The sequence below is a fragment of the Sus scrofa genome, chromosome 1 (assembly GCF_000003025.6).
Source record: "Sus scrofa isolate TJ Tabasco breed Duroc chromosome 1, Sscrofa11.1, whole genome shotgun sequence".
Lineage (NCBI taxonomy): Eukaryota > Metazoa > Chordata > Mammalia > Artiodactyla > Suidae > Sus > Sus scrofa.
The window spans coordinates 26,220,740-26,240,231 of NC_010443.5; the positions used below are offsets into that span (position 1 = coordinate 26,220,740).

The following is a 19,492-nucleotide window of genomic DNA, read 5'->3' on the forward strand; positions in this document are numbered from 1 at the left end:
AATTTTATTTTTTATAATTACTGAGCATCTATTATGTTCAAGGCACTGTACTTGGCATTGTTTATAGAACAGAGGAAAACAAATATCATTTCTGGTCAAGACGGAGGTAAGTATAAATGCATCAATTCACCTTCTGAATGTATGAATGAATAAACAAACATACAAATAGAAAATGCCTAAGAAGTGTTAACACCAAGGCTATTTTAAGTATGGAGGCTCCTTCAAAAATAATAATAGTTACCATATGACCCAGCAATTCCACTCCTGGTTAAATGTCTGGAGAATTACATGCATCCCTGTGTTCATAATAGCACTATTTAAAATAGCCAAAACATGAAAACAACCTAAATATCCATTGACAGAGGAATGGATAAAAATGATAATATACATATATGTGTGTGATGTGAGACATAAATACATATATATATTATATATATATATATATATATTACTCAGCATAAAAAAGAATAATGCCATTTGGGGCAACATGGATGGACCCAGACATTATCATACAAAATGAAGTAAGCCAAAGGCAAATATCATATATCACTTGATATGGAATCTAAAAAAAGATACGAATGAAATATTTCTGTTTAAAAAATAGAAATAGAACCACAGACACAGAAAATGAACTTATGGTTGCCAAAAGGGAAAGGAGAGGGAGGGATAAATTGGGAGTTTGGGATTAACATACACACACCACTATATATAAAAGAGATTAACAAGGACCTACTGAATAGCACAGGGAACTATACTCAATATCTTGTAATAACCTACGTAAGGGGAAAATATGAACAAGAATATACAGAAGATGAAAAGAATATATATGTTCATGTAACTGAATCACTTTGCTCTATATCTGAAACACAACACTGTATATCATCTATACTTCAATTAAAAAAGAAATGCTAATCAATAAAAATAAAGTTTAAAAAAATAATAAAGGTTGGTTGAGCTTATAAAGATAAGTAAATCTGGAGTTCCCGTCGCGGCTCAGCAGAAACGAACCCGACTAGGAACCACGAGGTTTTGGGTTTGATCCCTGGCCTTGCTCAGTGGGTTAAGGACCAGGCGTTGCCGTGAGTTGTGGTGTAGGTCACAGACACAGCTTGGATCCTGCATTGCTGTGGCTGTGGTGTAGGCTGGCAACTGTAGCTCCAATTCAACCCCTAGCCTGGGAACCTCGATATGCCACGAGTGTGGCCCTAAAAAGACCAAAGAAAAAAAAAATCCATTTATCTCAAGAGCTTAAATATATTAATATGCTTTGACCTAGGGTTTTCTATTCTATGAAGCTTTTTATAGAAATCATCACACATATACCAGAGTTTTAGGTGCAAATATTTATCTGTGGCTTTATTTATAATATAAAGTTAAATAAATCTTGGTACCTCTCTGTAATGGAATAATAAGCAATGATTTTAAATATTTTGAAAAGCTTTTATTGAGACAGAAAATGCTTTGAAGATGTTAGGTCAAAGAAGTTAAAAGTGAGAATATAATGTAGAAAATATACCATACTGTGGTCCTACGCTTGATTCAAAAGTTAACATACACAAATGAAATGAGTGAAGACGGGAGGGAGGGAAGGAGGCTGAAAAATGCCTCAAAATCCTTCCAGAATCTATCTCTTGCCCTTTGGGAACATGGATGGTTTGGGCTTTATTGTTTATATGGTTAAACATTTAAATCTTTCAATAATAAATATTTGACCTTTAGAGATTGAGAAGCGACGCTAGCCCCCTCCTCCCTGTGCATAAACACACACTCCCTTCTGTCAAAGCTTTGTCCCAGAGTCCTGAATATCTGTGTTTCCAGTAATGCCTTTGATCTAATCCTTCCTGAATTTGCTCTGTGCTAACTTCATCCTTCAATCAAGAGACAGAGGCTTTTTCAAAAGCTGGGCAATATTCCAGGAATAGTTTCCCTCTCCCCAAAGACCATTCCTTAGCATCTTTCAAGCAGTTACTAAAAGTCTTTCTCCCTAAAGCTTTTTTGATTAAAAATAAACTTGCTTATGACCCTTAAATATAATTACCGTAGTCATATGTATCTAAAATCAGTATGCTTAATTTAATTTTGCTTCTTTCTAAGACGTGTTTTCCGCCCAAATCGAGCTTTCAGGCTTAAAATGTGAACATGCCAACAGCATGAAACATGCCTATGGGAATTATGGTGCCCTTCCCTGTAACATAGAACCACATGCGTTCTGTTACTTAATTTTTCTTTTTTTTTTCCTCCATGAAAATGCTCCAGTTGGCAATGCAGAGCAAAGACTTTGCCCAGTATCTGCCACGGAGTGGCAAGTAGAGATAAACCAGCAGAATAAACAATATTTCTAACTCAAATTCTCAAATCTTAGGGGGGAAGAAAAAATAAGCTGCATGATAAATACCTTTTAGCGCCATCCTTTTGTGTGTGTGTGTGCTGATAACTTATGCAAATCTATAGTTACCTTTTGAAAAGTAAGTTTTTGGTGTAAACATCATTCAGAAATGTCTAGATAGCCAAAGATAGGTAGCTTAGAAAAACAAACTCATCCCTTTGAGACAGAACTGTGATTTCTTTACCTTCTATTCAGAACTCACTGGCCTAGGAAAGCTCACAAATAATACACGTCTACATTTATCATAAGGACTTCTCACCACTTACGTATAATGACAGCAAAACGAAAGGATTAAATGTAAAGCAACATTTCTGTGAGAGAGAAATTTCATCGTGATGTCAAAACGCCTAGAAAACCAGTCTATTGGCCAATCAACACCAATGTCAGACATCAAATTTGTACTCCTCAGTGGCTAACAACCTATTTTTGAGACATACACATGACTTTTAGGATCAAAGAAAGATTTTTATTTTAATAAACATTTATGTGGCCTACAGGATGTCCGGGCTCTGCATGAAGTGTTCGACATAGAATGATGAATGAGACAGAGCTCCTGTCACGTGGAACTCACCGTCTAAGGGAGAGAAAGGACGTGGGATAACCTGCACACACAGGTACGAGGTAATAAGCCCTTGTATTAAGTTATACACAACCAAACTGTTATATCTGGAATGGATGGCCAGTGAGATCCTACTGTACAGCAGGGAAATGCGTGGGACTGGGTCACTTTGCTAGACAACAGAACTTGAAACACTGTACATCAACTATAATAATAATAAAGTGATACACAACCATTCAAGTGTAACAGGGGCAGGGAGATTCAAGTGTCTTCATGGACCACGTAATATTCATTTGGCCCTGAAACAGAGGGGGACAGTGCGGACCTTGGCCACCCAGGTAAAGAGGGAAAGGACAGGCAGAGCTTAGGTAGTGAGGGCAGAGGCAGAGTGGATTCACCGAACAGCCCAAGAACAACCGTGACCCAGCAAGTCACAAGACTGGCGAGAAATGAATTTGACAAAGTAGATCTGAGCCAGGTTTGGAAGGGTCTTGCATGTGATGCCAGAGACACTGGCCTTAAGCCAACTGAAAATGAAGAGCTAATATAAGATTTTTTAATTAAGGGACTAATGTGATCTCAGACATTTCCTACAAAATGGACCTCTGGCTACAGTGCAGAGAATGGATAAAAAGTAGAACATCATGGAAAAAAATGTGGAGTCAAATTAATCTGGGTCAAATTCAGGCTCTGCCAATTACAGCCTGTGTGCTGAGTATTTAACCTCTTCAATACTCACTTTAATCACTCATTGAGCCCATCCATTGGAAGAGGCTGTGAGCTAGGAACTTTTTCATAATTTTAACTCATTTACTCTTCATGAAAAATGGGTCAATGGACATTATCAAGTCCATTTTGCAGTTCAAGACATGGAAGCCCCCAGAGTCACTTTGCCCATGGACAGCTGAATTGGTTCTGGTAATTGGATAAGTCCAGATTCAAATTACGGACTATACGACACAAAAGTCTACACTCTTTCCATAGCAACATGGTACCTCTCCATCACTAGGGAATAGAGGCTAAAAGGGAAGTTAAAAGCATCTGCAACATGGAAATAAGCACAGACACAGCAGGAAATTAACTCAAGCAATACAAAATTTTCATCTTTCAGCTGTCTTTATGGAGAACCCTAAAGCAACCCAGCCAGTACAATAATCCCCACTTCTTTCAGGACAAGTACAATTAAGAATTGTTTCTCTATGAATAGAGATAAGTATTGGCAAGAATGTGGAGAAAAGGGAAACTTATGTGCTGTTGCTGGGAATATAAACTGGTGCAGCCACTACAGTTAGCAGCATGGAGAGTCCTCCAAAAATCAAATACAGAATTACCCATCCGCTCCTGCAATCCTATCTCTGGGTATATATCCAAAGAATGAAAGCAGTATCTTGAAAAAATATTTGCATTCCTACGTTCACTGCAGTATTATTCACAATAGCCAACTTACAGAGACCTAAATGTTTATCAGTAGATGAATGGATAAAGAAAACGTGATATTTATGTAGCTATAGATACACAATAGAATATTACTCAGCCATAGAAGGAAGGCAATCCTGCCATTTGCAGCAACATGGAAGAAGCTAGAGAGCACAGGGCTAAATGAAATAAGCCAGAGGCAGAAAGACAAATACTCCATGACCTCACTTATATGTGAATCTAGAAAAGTCAAACTTAGAGAAACAAAGAACAGAATGGTGGTTGCTAGAGGCAGGAGGAACAGGGAGATGAGGTCAAAGGATACAAACTTCTTGTTATGAGTTGAATTGGTTCTGGTGATCTGTACAGTGTGGTGACTACCCTCAGTAATACTGCATGTATGGCGGAATTTTGCTAAGCAAGTAGATCTTAATTGTTCTCAACACCCACACAAAAACCATAACTATGAGGTGATGGATGTGTTAATTAACTTGATTATGGTAATCATTTCACAATGTATACATATATCAAATCAATATACTGTACACTCTAAATATATACAAGCTTATGTGTCAATTACACCTCAATAAAGCTGGGGGGGAAATGACACTTTTTTATATGTTGAAGTTACAGTCCCTGCTCCCTGTTAGAAGCTCTGCAGTTCTTTTCTCCATCAGCATCAAAAATCACTTTCAGCCAACCATGTACAGAGATAACGCCCCTTAAGCAATTCATTTTGGTAATAAGCATCAGACAGAGAACAGTGATGCTAAATTTTATTCTCCCACAAACAGCAGCTTCTCCCAGCAGTAATATGTTTGTGGTTCTTTGACAACGGAATATCCCAATAGATTCTGCACTGCAAGCACTTTTTAAAAATAGGTCTTGGGTGAAAGCTGAAAAGGTTGATTTGGTTCCTTATTAGCTGCCTGCTTTAACACCTTATAGACGCTATACTTGCCTCTCCCAGCCTGTGAAGTCAGCTGAATAAGATCTGCATTAATCTGCCATTCAAGAGCCTCAGGTCTGGCCCTACCCGATGTGAAGACAAGACTGTTTCCTGGGATTACATTCATTTTTAAAAGTTGGTTTGTGTCAGGCATAAATAGCAATTTCAAAGCTGAAATTTTCAAACTTTGGGAAATTACCTTTCAGCTTGCTTTTAAACTGCCTTAAACACAGTCATCTCGCAGGCAGTTGTATTTACCATACTTCAGCCATGGGCTGCTTTATTCCACTCAAGGTAACATCTAATTGATTCTCTTACTGTGGGATCTTCCTAAATGCAACATGCCCTAGAAGAAAAACAAATGCCCAGTAATTTTTTTACGCACTGAAGAGAAAAAACAGTAGCAGGCTGTCCTCTAAGTGAAATTTTTAAAGGCCAGATGACAGTAAACCCAGACAGTGAGAGCTGCCTGACAACAATCCCCGTCCAGGGCATGAAAATGGGATGGCATAGGACTGAGCTATGACTAAGCCAAGGGGGGGGGGTGTCCAGATCCTCCTTCTCCTGGGCGTTCACCTAAGTCTTCCTGGTGATATTATTCTTGGCATGCGTCCCCATCCAGGGGTCAGAAAGGACAAATGCGGCATGGCCAATTGCAAGAGGCTTGACTGTAAATGCCTTAAATCCAAATTGAGACTGAGAGAGTTTGCAAAAGTAGGTATCTGAGTTCCCTCAACATCAAGTGACACTTTGAAACTACTTTGGAACTTTTTTACATTACAAAATATGAATACGAATGTGTCATGTATTATTTTTTCTTGTAGTAACATCCATGCTGCACAACTCTGCTGTTGCAAAGCTTCCTGGAAAGGGGGCTCTTCTGCTGGTTTCTTGACCACATAGACGGTGCATGTGGGAGCAGCTACTACAAGTTTAGAACTTGCAGTGTCTTTCAGAATTTTAAAAATAAACTGTAAACTTAGAAAAAAAAAAAAGGAGTTCCCATTGTGGCTCAGCAGGTTAAGAACTTGACATAGTGTCTGTGAGGATGTGGGTTTGATCCTTGGCCTCTTTCATGAGTTAAGGATCTGGTGTTACCACAAGCTGTGGTGTAGGTCACAAATGTGGCTCAGATCCTGCGTTGCTGTGGCTGTGGCGTAGCTGGCAGCTGCTGCTCCAATTCGACTCCTAGCCTGGGAGGAGTGTGGCCCTAAAAAGAAAAAAGTGGGAGTTCCCGTCGTGGCGCAATGGTTAACGAATCCGACTAGGAACCATGAGGTCTCGGGTTCGGTCCCTGCCCTTGCTCAGTGGGTTAACGATCCGGCGTTGCCGTGAGCTGTGGTGTAGGTTGCAGACGCGGCTCGGATCCTGCGTTGCTGTGGCTGTGGCGTAGGCCGGTGGCTACAGCTCCGATTCAACCCCTAGCCTGGGAACCTCCATATGCCGCGGAAGCGGCCCAAGAGATAGCAACAACAACAACAAAAAGACAAAAAGACAAAAAAAAAAATAAATAAATAAAAGAAAAAAGTGAAAACAAGCTAAGGTCCCAAAGGCTGATAACGATATTCACATGGTAGACGAGCAATGTGTCAATCAACTTATCAAGTGTTCACATATTTGAAACACTGTAATTATGATTCTGCTATGATGACTATTTTGACTGATAAAATAAAAACACTGCATAGACTCTTCAAGCTAAAGAAAGGGATCGCTCCTTTTCCAAGGTAATGAAAGGACCTCCACTCAGAAAACTCAGAGTCACTGATTCCATGTCAAGACTCTTCCAGCTGCAGAAGATGCCCTCGTTACTAGGGCGATGGGACATGCCGTTCACATCAGTGTTTGGCCCAGTGTGTCAGAAGCCATCCTCAGCACACTGAGTCCCAGCCTGGGAAGGCGGGAACATACTGAACAAGATCAAAATGACCAGGAACCCTGCTGCTGAAAGACAAGGTCAAAGCAACCCAGGAAATATACACTCAGACTCAAGTTTACAGGCCTCACTCATTGCCACTCTTCATAGCCACAAGAGGTTCTCTCTCCCTGGGAACAGAAGGAACCCATGCCCCTATGCAGGCTGAGGTCCACCCAGTCTTCCCTTGAGAGCTGCGGCCCTTTTTGCTAGAAAGTCAAGGCCGTCAGACCTGCCCAACTGAAAGCTCAGAGCAGGGAGGTGCGCCCCCCGCCCCGCGCTCTGGTCTAAGCATGAAGGCTACAGGGAAGATCCCAGCGTCATGGGCAGCAATGCAGTCTGTTAAAAGAACTCTGGCCCAATCTGGAGATTCATGGTTTCGATTTTGGCCAACCATCGATAAGGTAAACCTTGGGAATGTCTCTGAGCTCACGCTGGAATGTGGCTTCTACTCACAAGACACTAGGACGGTTCTGCCCTTCCCAGCCCCCTCCACAAGGATGAGAAGGATACACTGAGCAGGGGATAGGAAAGGGCTTTGAAAGCAAAACACTTTACGGGAATATCAGGAAGGCATAGTGAGGAGAGCAGTAGAATCTAAGGAAATCCTCTGCTTTCGTCATGGCTCAGGCACCTGTGTTCTTTTTAAGTCTCAGCTGTCTTATCTGGAGGATGGGGGTACTTCCATCACCTCTTCAAATGCTATCAGCCTCTGCCTCTTGGAAATGTGTGCCTAGCAGTTTTAGCAGGCTTCTCCTTAGAAACTAGATTCCAACTTTGTTTTGGCTGACAGTGTGGTCAGCCCTAACTGGTAGGTCAAGATTGGTCTAAACCTTTCCCAGTAATCCCATCTCCCACTTTTTCAGCCTTCTTCTTGGCTCTGGAAAACCTTCTGCTTTCCTGATATACAGGGCCAGACCTGTTTAGCGGGCACTGCCCTTCAGCCTTTTGTCTTCTTGCCTTCTGCCTTGAATGGGGATGTGATGACTGGAGCTGTAACAGCCTTTTTGTGCTAGGAAAAGGCAACTTTTCTGTAATGGAAAGTCAACAGAATCCTGGACACACCTTAGTGTTTTGGCCTACCTCCATTCGATGCGAGGGAAAATAAGCCCCACCTCATTTAAACCAGTCAGGTTTTCCATTACTTACCACCAAATGCATTCATAACCTATACACTCTGATAAAGCTTATTCCTAGAGAAGAGCCAATATTCAAGTAATATGTGCCTTCTGTCGATACATTTTCCAAGGGTGAAAGGGGAAATGAAGGAAGAGAGAGGTACAATATTCACTCCTATTCTAAAGCATCTAAATGGTAAGTATTCAGCAAATATGCATTGAAAATATAGAATATATTAGTAAAAAGAAATTTCAAGTCAGATCTATATTTGAACCTCTAGCATATATTAGCTGTTTGCTTTGAGCAAATGTTATCGCGCCAGTCTGTTTTTGTATCATTAAAATATAGACTAGAACCTATTGTATTATAAAGGTTAATAAGACAATGCACAAAGTCATTAGTACAATTCCTGGCATAGATCAATACTCCACAATTGGTAGCCTTCAATATTGTGGGGGCAGGTACATTATATATACCAGGGGCCCTGAATTTTAAAACAATGGAGTTGAGGGTCTTGCTGGGGAAGCGCAAAAGTAAACTGGTTATTTATGGCAGTGGGATAAGGCCATGACATCCACCTGTGTGCCTGGGGGTGGGGGGGAAAGAAAGGCAAGGCCCCATCTCCAAGCCCCCACACCTCGTAAATGCCCTGGACATTTCAGCTCTCCTATTCTATGGGATACTCAGAATTTCAGCTTAACCTACAGAACAAAGAAAAGGGACAACAAAGTGGTCCAATGACTGCCAGAAAAGAAGAAAAGGAACCCACCAATACAGCTGCAGATTTGTTCCAGCTGCCCCACCCGCCAGGGCTATCCTCCTACCCTGGGGTCCCTGAGGGTCAAGTGGATTCCTTTAGGGAGGGTACTGGTGAAGGTGCCTTCAGCTGCAAGTGACAGGAAACCCCACTCCCTATGAGGTTTAACCAAGGAGGCAGGCTGCCTCCAGACTGGGGTAACTCTGTGCTCCTATGGCACAGTAAAGAACCCAGGTTCTTTCCAGCCTTCTGCTGACCCAGCCTTGATGTGTCAGCCTTATCTCCTGGCTGGCTCCCCTACAGAGGCAAAGCAGCTGTCATTGCTGCAAGCATCATTCGAGTGTGACAAGTCTCAGAGGAAGAACTTCGTCTTCACAGGACTGAACCAGCAACCCTCTCACACTCTATTCTGATGCATGGGAGACACGGCAAACGCGTGGCCAGCCCGCCCAAGTCAGGCCTGCAATGGGGCAGCCTCCACTGAAGCACAGGGCTGATAATGAAGGAAATTCCTGATTCCTGTTGAGGCTGCAGGAAAGGGGGGGGGGGACACGATGACGTTGGAGGCACCCAAAGGTTTCTGTTCCGGAGAAAACCAAGGGTTCCAGTTCCCTATTTCAGATGCCAGTGTGTATTTTAAAGAACACTTTTAAAGATCTGGTGTTTTCCAGGTCTTGCCAGCTCAGGCGGATTTGTTTGTAATTCCCAGTTGGGCCTCTTTGCATTTTTTTTTGCATTCTTAGGAATCGGAAATAACACTTGCTTAAATCCAGATTTTTTTTTTTCCAATCCAGATTCTTATCTGCTCCTTTGTTCTCCAATCTAAAATCACCATTTAAAACTCAGGACGACACACAAAAACACAAAACCTTAATCATGCTGCAAGCAGCCAAAACACTGTGAGCTGATGTTATCAGAGAGACATTCACTTATGACTTGCTGCAGATTCTGCAAAGTACAGGTTTATTTGCTATCTTATATAAGATAAGACTCCTATAAGGAGGATATTGTTCACAGGACTGTGAGAGGGTAATTTCCACAGCCAGAAGAATGGTAGAAGCCTAACAAGACCCACCCCACGGGCCTGTGAGGCAGGAGAAGGGGGAGCAAGCTCCCTCCAAAGGCCAAGGCTCCTCTCAGAGGAGGCAGGGCTGGGAGCCCCTGCTGTTTGCAGGTAAGAGGAAGAGCTGGTGACTGAAGAATGAAGGATTCCAGTGTTGAAAATGGGAAGAAATGGTTCTCCAAGTACAGCCTGGATACCTGAGACCCTTGCAGAAGGCCCACTCGGTCACAACTTTCCAATCTCAAATCTCTCTGGAGTACATAGTGGAGCTCATCAAAAAAGAATAGCCACAATGATTTGAAAAGGTAATTAAAATTCCCCCCTCCTGTTTTAAATCACTTCCCTGTAGAGGCTGGACCTGCTTTCTCTACTTCAACCAAAGCAACAGATTGTAACAGACTGAACCGAGAATCGAGAAGCGAGCTCAGAATCCAGCTGTTTTCTATTAAGCCAGGTAGTAAAGATTTGCAAAAAATGTAAACTGCTCCTAAGTTTGTTTTGAAAGTTTCCGTTTCTTCTAAAGTCTTTATATTAACATGATAGGGTTTTTTTTTTTTTTTTACTTTATTTATTTTTTTGTCTTTTTAGGGCCCATCCATGGCATGTGGAGGTTCCCAGTCTAGAGGCTGAACTGGAGCTTTAGCTGCCAGCCTACATCACAGCCACGCCAGATCCTTAACCCACTGAGCGAGACCAGGGATCAAACCCGAATCCTCATGGATCTTAGTCGGGTTCGTTAACCACTGAGCCATGACAGGAGTTCCAGGGCTTACTATTTTTAATTAAATATTTTAAAATTTCTACTTTAATGTCTAATATGGTAAAAAACAAACAAAAAAACCAAACCTTCAAAAGACCCCTTTGGAGTCCTCAATAGTTTTTAAAAGCATAAAATGTCTTGAGACCGAAATGCCTGAGAACTGCTGCATTAATGTGACGGATGTATAAATACCTGTAATTAAGGGGACTCTGCACCCAATTGCAATGGGGAAGGGGCGTCCCCGCCCCACACCAAGCAATTCTCTAACAAGGAACATCCTTGGGGTGTCCTACAATCCAACCCAAAACACTATCCACTCGGAGACGGCATCAAATTCCACTTTTCAGTCCCAAAAGGCTCACCCCCCCCTCCCCCAGGCTCCACCACCTCCTGTCTCCTCAGTTCAGATGCCAGTCACTGGCCTAGGTTGTCACCTGTGCTTCTGACGAACCAGCTACAGATCAGACGCTCCAAGAACACCCTCCTAACGGGTGGGATTAACTTGCAGGAGCAGTTCCGAGAACTTCAGAAACTATTTACTTACTAGATTGCGGGCTCATTATGTAAGGACAGAACTCACGAACAGCCAGATGGGAGAGATGCTTAGGGCGAGATGCGTGGGAAGGAGCGGCCCCGCTCGCTGCAGAGCGCACCAGCCTCTGCAAGTCTCCCGCCTTCCCCAACCTGGAAGCCCTCCAATTGCTGGAGGCTTCCTTACGTAGACCTCATTGCTCCAGCTCAACAGCCAAGGGCCAATGATTTAATTTCCAGCCCCTCTCTTCTCGGCAGAGGTTGGAGAGCCGGGCTGAAAGTTCACACCCTCTAATCAGTGGTTGGCTCCCCAGGCAACCAGCCCCCACCCTTAGGTGCCCGTCCAAAGTCATCTCATTAACATAACAAAAAACACCTTTCAACCTCTAAGTACTTAGGCAATTCCAAGTTTTAGGAGCTCTGGGGCTGGAAATGGGATGAAGACCAAATACACCTGGGATGGTGACCGCCTGCCCTGACAAATATCCCAGTATAACTTTACAGTGGGCCCCTGAGATCTTCAGTTCTCCACTGGGGGACTCCACCGACCTCCAGCCGTGTGGTGCTGTGGTACGCACTGGGTGAAATGGCTGTGTATGAATAGGCCCTCAAGGTTCAATCCCGTCTTGTGTTGGTCAAGGGTCAACTATAAAAATATATACATATATTTCTTATTATAAATCACCATTTCACAGTGATATATATTTGCATATATATATACAACACACACACAAACAAAATGTAAAATTAAATTACTCAGCTACAAAAAGAAGGAAATCCTGCCATTTACAAATAACATGATGAGACTTGAGGGCATTACGCGAAGTGAAAACAGTCAGAAAAAGATTTCAAGACACCCTGAACACATCAATACAGAGAGTAGACTGATTGGTGGTAATAACAGACATGGGTGGGGAACGGGGGAAAGAGGTCAAAGGGTACAAACTTCCACTTACACGATGTGTAGGTTCTGGCCATCTAATGTACAGCACGATGACTATTAGTCATTATCCTGTGCTGCATGACTGAAAGCTGCTAAGAGAGTAAATCTTAAAACTCTCACCACAGACACCCACAATGGTGACTGTGTGAGGGGTTGGCTATGATAACCAGCCCTATTTATGTTTTAATTATCTTTTAAAGTGGTATGGAAGTATTGTTGATTTACAATGTAATAATTTCTGCTGTACAACAAAGGGATTCAGTTATACATGTACACACATCCATTCTCTATCAGATTCTTTCCCCACATAGATGATCACAGAATATTGGGCAGTTTCTGTGCTATACAACAGGTTGGCCAGTCATGCCATATACCACACAGTGTGCATATGCCAATCCCAACCCCCCAGTCCATCCCCTCCCACACCTGTCCCCTTTGGTAACCATAACTTTTTCAAAGTCTGTGAGCCTATTTCTGTCCCACAAATAAGTTCATTTGTATCCCTTTTTTTTAGATTCCATAAGTGAAGTCATATGATGTTTGTCTGACTTCACTTAGTATGATGATCTCTAGGTCCATCCATGTTGTTGCAAATGGTATTATTTCATTCTTTTTTATGGCCAATATTCCGTTGTTTATATGGATCACATCTTCTTTATCCAGTCCTCTGTTGATGGACTTGTAAGTTGCTTCCATGTCTCAGGATAACTAATCTTATTGCAGTAATCATTTCATAGTATAAACTTACCTTATATGATGTTTTATACCTTAAACTTACATAATGTTATATGTCAATTATATCTCAATAAAGCTGGGGGAAAATATATATATATATATATATATATATATATATAAAATATACCAGTGACAGGGAGGGTGCTGAGATAGGCCTTATGGGCTGGCAGCTGCTCTCTGCACGGATGTTGAGGAGACCTGAAGGATGGAGAAGGTAAAAGAGAGGCTCTCCCCCACACAGGAGGCGGCATGCGGGCATGCTGAGCCCTTGCGGGGGGACCCAGTCGGCCTCTGTGGCCTCAGTGGGGTCCCTCCAGATCTGTCTCCTCTGTATCTACTGCTTGGCTGATGATCACAAGGGGGAAACAAAGGCACCTCACCAGGGTCCATCGCCATTCATAGAAGCTGCCAGGCAAAATAACTAGCTCAGCGTCCCAGTGGTCATACATGAGAGAAGCAGGACTTGGACCCGGACTTGGTGTATGACGATGATCTGTTTACTTTCCCCTTGGCAGGTGGTGTGCTCCTGGAGGAGAGCATTTGTGTCTTGTTTCCCACTATGCTCCCAGCAGAGAAGGCTGCTCCCTTGGCCCTGACTCCAATCTCGGGCCACCTGTCCCCTCAACCACTGCCTCTTCCGCCAGAGCCCAGATCCCCCTCCAACTGTCTTCCTACTACTGATCATAGCTCCAGATGCTGCCAACAGAGATGTGGACATTCAAGACCCAGAACTGCAAGGCAATTAGCACGAACAAATATTTATAAAGGCGTCCACTGTAGTGAGGGCTTGGGTGCACACACCTTAAACTAACAATGGCTTTCTTTCTTAATCAAATATCCTACTGACTTTAAATTACATCTATATTTTTACTATTTCTGAAACACACGAATGCTCCCCTCCCCCTCTTCAGCAAATGTTCTACTACTGGCCTTATCTTCTACGGCCAGCCCCTACTGGCTCAACCTGGGCAGCCTCTGTGCTTGGCCCCTCACCTCCCCCGCCTCTCCCTTCTCCCTCCCCCTCCCTCCCCCAGGACTCAGGCACAGCTGGACTCTGTTTCCTGGCTTCTGGAGCAAGGTCTCTGAAATAAGCATACAAAACCCCTTTTGTTTCTGTAGGACTTTCCTCCCAGCTGGTAAATACAGAAAAACAAAATGGGGCTTACAAAACAAAACAAGCAATAGGGAAATTACAATTTTAGGGGGGAAAAATAATCTCTGAAATGCAGCAGTTCTCCTGGTTGTCATTAAATTAAAAATGAGCCTTGGTCTGCTCCCACTCAAAACACAACCTATTCTAGATACATTCCTTTAGTTTAGGCCTAAAAGTGAGCCCTGCCATAAGTCTTCTCTTGGTGATTTTGCAGGTTCACCCATCTTAAGCATCCCTAAAGAAAGCACCTTAGTCGTTACTTAAGACTGTTCTCTCAGTCAAGTGAGCAGAAACAAGGAGAGCTAAGGGTTAATTATTTAATTACATAATTACCCAGGCTTCCCAGTGGGTATTCACACATCAATCCCAGGCTAGTGTCTCCTTCATCTTGAGTCTCCTAATATCTTACAGAGAGGAAAAGTCAATTTAGGTCATTTCTTGGCAAAGTCACGTCTACACATTAATCTCCAAAGCTCTAATAATTCATGGCTCACCCCTCAGTCTGCATATGGGACACTCCCTCTCTTAAAAGCTCTGGCTTCTTGGAAATTGCAAGATATTGATATTCCTACATTAGTGAGTTCTCATGAATGAGCAGTGGCTCACTACCACTTGTTTCCCAAGAGTTCTTTTCAATCATGGTGCTTCACCAAATAATTTACTGCATGAAATTCAGCCTTCTATATCTCAGCTTTCCTACAAACTACAAATAAGAAAAACTGAACTTCTGTGTTACGGTCATAATGGGAGAGGTAACATTCCATCCTGGGTTAAGAAGGCAAACTCTGACTGCAGCAGTCCTGCCTCTGTTCCAGGCTGGCTCAAGGAGACTTTCCAAGCCTCAAGGCTTCCCCCACCTCATAGAAGAGGAGGCAGGATGGAGATGGCATGGGTAACACATCAGAGTCCCTGGCACCGAATAAAGGTTGAAAAATGTTAACTTAATCTCTAGCATCTCAAATTTAGTCGGAGAAACATGAATTACGGGTAATTAAGCATGCTAAGAGTCATAACAGTACTGAACTATAAAACAGGTAAATGGAGCTCTCCTAGGTCAAATTTATTGGACTTCACTTGAAAAGAATATACATCAGGGCATTGTGTAATTACATAGTCCTACTGAGTTATAAACAGTTCAACTATACATAAATGGGCAAAAAATACAAATATGAAATTTGTAATACACAAAGATTTCCAAAGAAACTAAATACCATTTGAGTCTTTGCACTGTCCCCAGTAGAAAGGTCCTAGAGGGTGAGTAAGAGAGAGACAAACACCTCTAAGCCATTTACATCACTGAATCGATGAGCTCAGGTCCCTTGGAATCCATTTTTATAACCCCTCAATATAAGCAATTTCTCAGAGGCATACTTTGAGATTAAAGCAGGAAATTTGGACCTAACATGCCTGTAAGACACAGCTTAATTATAAAAAGCATGCACAGAATAACCCACACAGCAAAAATCCTCACTCGAAAGAAATAAAAAGACCTAAGAAAGCAATTTTAGACTTTTTCAAAATGGTGTATGTTTCCTTCTAACGCTTCTCTTTAGAGCCAAGTGCCATAAAATAAAGACATCAAGTACTTGTTCTAAAGGAAGGATGAGTGGCCATGGTTGGTTTTGGTCATTAATATATTGCTCACACCCCAAAATATCACTCAATCCCAATAACCCCTACCTCTTAGCCTCGTCAGTCATGCACTGCTTTAATTGAATGCATCATTTAAAAGTGCTTTTAGGTCCAGGGCTATTAACAAGAAGAAGCTTTATAATTGAGAGTTAGCCGTAGGTCTTCCTTATTAAAGAGGTTAGAACACAAAAACCATTAGAACTGACTTTCCAGGCTGGCAGATACACAGAAGCAGCTGTTTCTAAGTTTGGAAATATACACAGTGTTATCGCTTATACTATGTTGAAATGTGACAGGAACACTCTTGGTTCCCACAGCAGTAGGATAAGGAAAAAGAGAAACTAGATCTTTGGGGCACCTTGATTTCTACCATGGATTTCAGCACCCCCATTAGACGGAATGCTAAAGGGTTGGCTTACAGTCCTTAAGGGCTACTCCACATGCCACTTTCTTCCTGCGGGCTGGTCGTTGTGGCAAACTGCTCACCTGTTTAGGGGAAGCTAGATCTCAGAAGCTGGAACAGTTTAGGTCAACTCCAAGGCAAGCCCTTGTTCACTTAAATGATTCCCACTGACCCAGGGCAAGGCCGACCTCTCCTTCTATATTTCCTTTCATGGCTCCGCAAGATAAAGACTTCTCAAAAACTGAAACGGAGCTAGGCTTAGACTAAAGTGTCTTGAGCCTACAGGTCTTTTTTGTTTGTTTGTTTCCTGATGCAGAACAAACAAAAAAATCAAGAGAGTCAAAACTTCCTTACATTTGCATGACTCTGCAAAGAGAAATCAGCCACAGTAGGGAAGAAATGCAGCAACTACCAAGAGATGAGCCCTCAAGATGAGTTTAGATCCAGGAGAAGCACAGCTCTTTGTAATTCACCTGGAATGACACAGAAGCCTCATTAGAAGCATCTGTCCCGCATTTATGCTAACATCCTCCTTTCGGTTGACACAAGCTGAGGACAGGGCCTGGGGATGCTACACAGGTATCCTTTGCTCCCTCCTCCTAACACCAGGACTTAGCAAGGGGAGCCCCCTTCCAACTTCTCCATGACACTTTTCCATGACCTAAGAAAGTACCTCCCTGTGACATAAGAAAGGTGGAAACAACAATGATCAGCCTGAAACTGCCTGCCAAACCCATGCATCCATTTGAAATCACACACAGCCCTTCTCAGTTGATGTGGAGATGCTTATTTCCTCAGTTAAAAAACTAAAAATTTGCACATCTTGTAGAAGCTGCTCCAGGGTTCAAAGCACAGAACTAAAACACTAAAAAAGAGATAAAAGCAGCAGAAAAGCAATAAAATAAAACCACACAAAGAATAGGAAGCTATTCACACTAAGCATAAATGCTAATGAATGTGCTCCCATCCTACATGAAAGATCAGGAGGTCCCCAAATCAAAACAAGGAGGAACACGTCAGCATCTGAGTTGAAAGAAGTGTCTGGACCAGGCAGGCAAAATGAAGCCTTTAGAAGGCTGAGCGGAGGCCCAGCCAGGGTGGGGATGGGGTGGGGGGGACACTTAAAGGACAAATGGGAAGTAGGACTGTTGGAGTCTTTCTGGGAAAGACAACTGGCAGGAGAAAAGTAATTAGGCTGAGGTTGGCTCTGAAGAATCTGAAGAATCACAGAGAAGGTAAGGAAAACGGCAGCCTGGCCATGGCTGGAGTAACGTCTGGGATTGTTCCCAAAGGGTATTGAGAAATGCCAACAAGACAGTTGTTGCCAATGGCTGCCTTTTAACAAGATGGCTCGAGGATTCCCTGGACAGTTTAATCTCATCTGGACCGGTCCTATTGTAAATTACTTGGATTTAGAGAAAGGTCACATCCTGGGTCAGAGAGGGATGGAGGTGGGAATTCTTTAGTTCTTTAGAACAGAAATACTCCAAGTCAAATTCATGTTGGGGGCAGTAAAGCGCAGCCAGCATAGCTTTGCAGGTGGGCCAAGGACTCTTCATGGGAACCCAGGGAGAGCTGAACCCTTGTATAGTCACTGTTCTTTGGCATAGAACATTAATGAAGGTCTTACATAGGGTTGCTGCAGGGGAGTAAATAATACATATAGAGCACTTAAAACAGTGCCAACACATAAGAGTGCTATTAGCTACAACCTCTTTTTCTTCATTTACAAAACGACTACCAAAATACTCTCAGCAAACGGCAAGGGCTTAGGAGAAAACAACAATAAAATAGCCAACTTGGGCTAAGTCCAGCTCCACCATTAACTAGTTTGGGAAGTCAAAATACCCCACCCCAAACTTGCCACTCTAACACAAAGGTTATTTTGAGCTGAAGACATTTGAGAAGCAACCAGTGCAGGAAGGGGCTGTCTCTGAATTCCCCTTTTCTGCCTAAACAGATCTTCCCCCCAAAAAGAACTCGACTGTCATAAATCCCCTCGCCAGGGGTTTTATCATGCAGGGAAGACGGCTCTCATCACAGGAGAAAAGGCGAGGAGTTAACAGCACACCACAGACGTTGTCACAACCACCATATCCCCATCCACTTTCCTAAGTGCCCACTGATCTTTCCTAAACATCATCTGTTCTCCCATAAGTGGCCATTCTCCCCCTCCCTTTTCCCTGTTAAGATGGTCTATAAACTCTCCATTTCTCCAATCCTTAGGGCATTCACTGCTTTCTGTGATGTCTCTATGCACGTAAAATTAAAATGTAATAAATGTGTGTGACTTTAAAAAAAATTAATCAAGGTCTTGATGACTACCACCTCCCTCAACCTCAGTCTAATAATACTCATTAGATTTAGCCAGGGCTTTGCTTGAGTAGAGAGTAAGGGATTAAAGACTAAATTAGCTGAGGTCAATGGATTGGGTGTTGGGTTTGTGGTCTACTCTTTGGGACTTACCCTTTCAGTCAGTGACATAATACAGGTTCTTTTGCCAAAGTTGAGATTTCCATTGTGGCACAGATTCTTCCAAATATTATGTTTTCCAAAAATGTAAGAGATCAGGACTCAAGATTGCTGAGATGCACAGGGCAGAGTCTGGCAGTTTCATCCTATGAACACATAGAGGGCACTGAACTAGGGGCTGAAAAGATCTGTAATTTATACATATGAACTCCTTGAAGACAAGGTCTCAGAATAGACCCCTTAAACAACTGCCAACCTGATTGACAAGTGCCATGGCAGAATCGTGTGAAGAGTACAGCGAGGGCACAAAGGAGAGAAGGATGGGTAGGATGAGGAAGTGAGAAAGGAGGCATGTTATAAGATGCACAGTGAATAATCCTGATGAAGAGAGCAGCTCAGAATGTCCCCCTAGTATTTTAGTGTCCCATAGAAAAGGGAGCATTGGATTGCTAACCAAAGACTTCCAGACCTACTGTTTTGGTCTAAGCTTTGGTGGGCAGAAGCTCTATTTCAACATGAGATGATCTCCAGAGGGAGAGGAGCAGAGATTGGGAAATGCCTTCAGTAAAACATTGTGCACGTGGGAGAGAGTATCCTAGAAGGGGGGCTCTCGCTAAACATGGCCTTGGTCATGGGAAAGAGCTTGCTTCTCTGATGGCAAATGCCACAGAGGTTCCACTCAAAACAGGACAGACGGCAGTT

General features: G+C 42.7%; 1 protein-coding gene across 3 annotated transcripts in view; it reads right to left on the minus strand.

Moving 5' to 3' along the window:
• Nucleotides 1–19,492, minus strand: part of ARFGEF3 (ARFGEF family member 3) — a 187,535-nt gene that overhangs the window by 151,403 nt on the left and 16,640 nt on the right. The window contains exon 1 of one of the 3 annotated variants that reach the window (XM_021087446.1): nucleotides 11,466–12,676. The exons of the other annotated variants lie outside the window; for them this stretch is intronic. The gene's annotated coding sequence lies outside the window, so the exon portion shown is untranslated. Of the gene's footprint in view, nucleotides 1–11,465; nucleotides 12,677–19,492 lie in introns of those variants that run through there. 3 annotated transcript variants of the gene reach the window in all.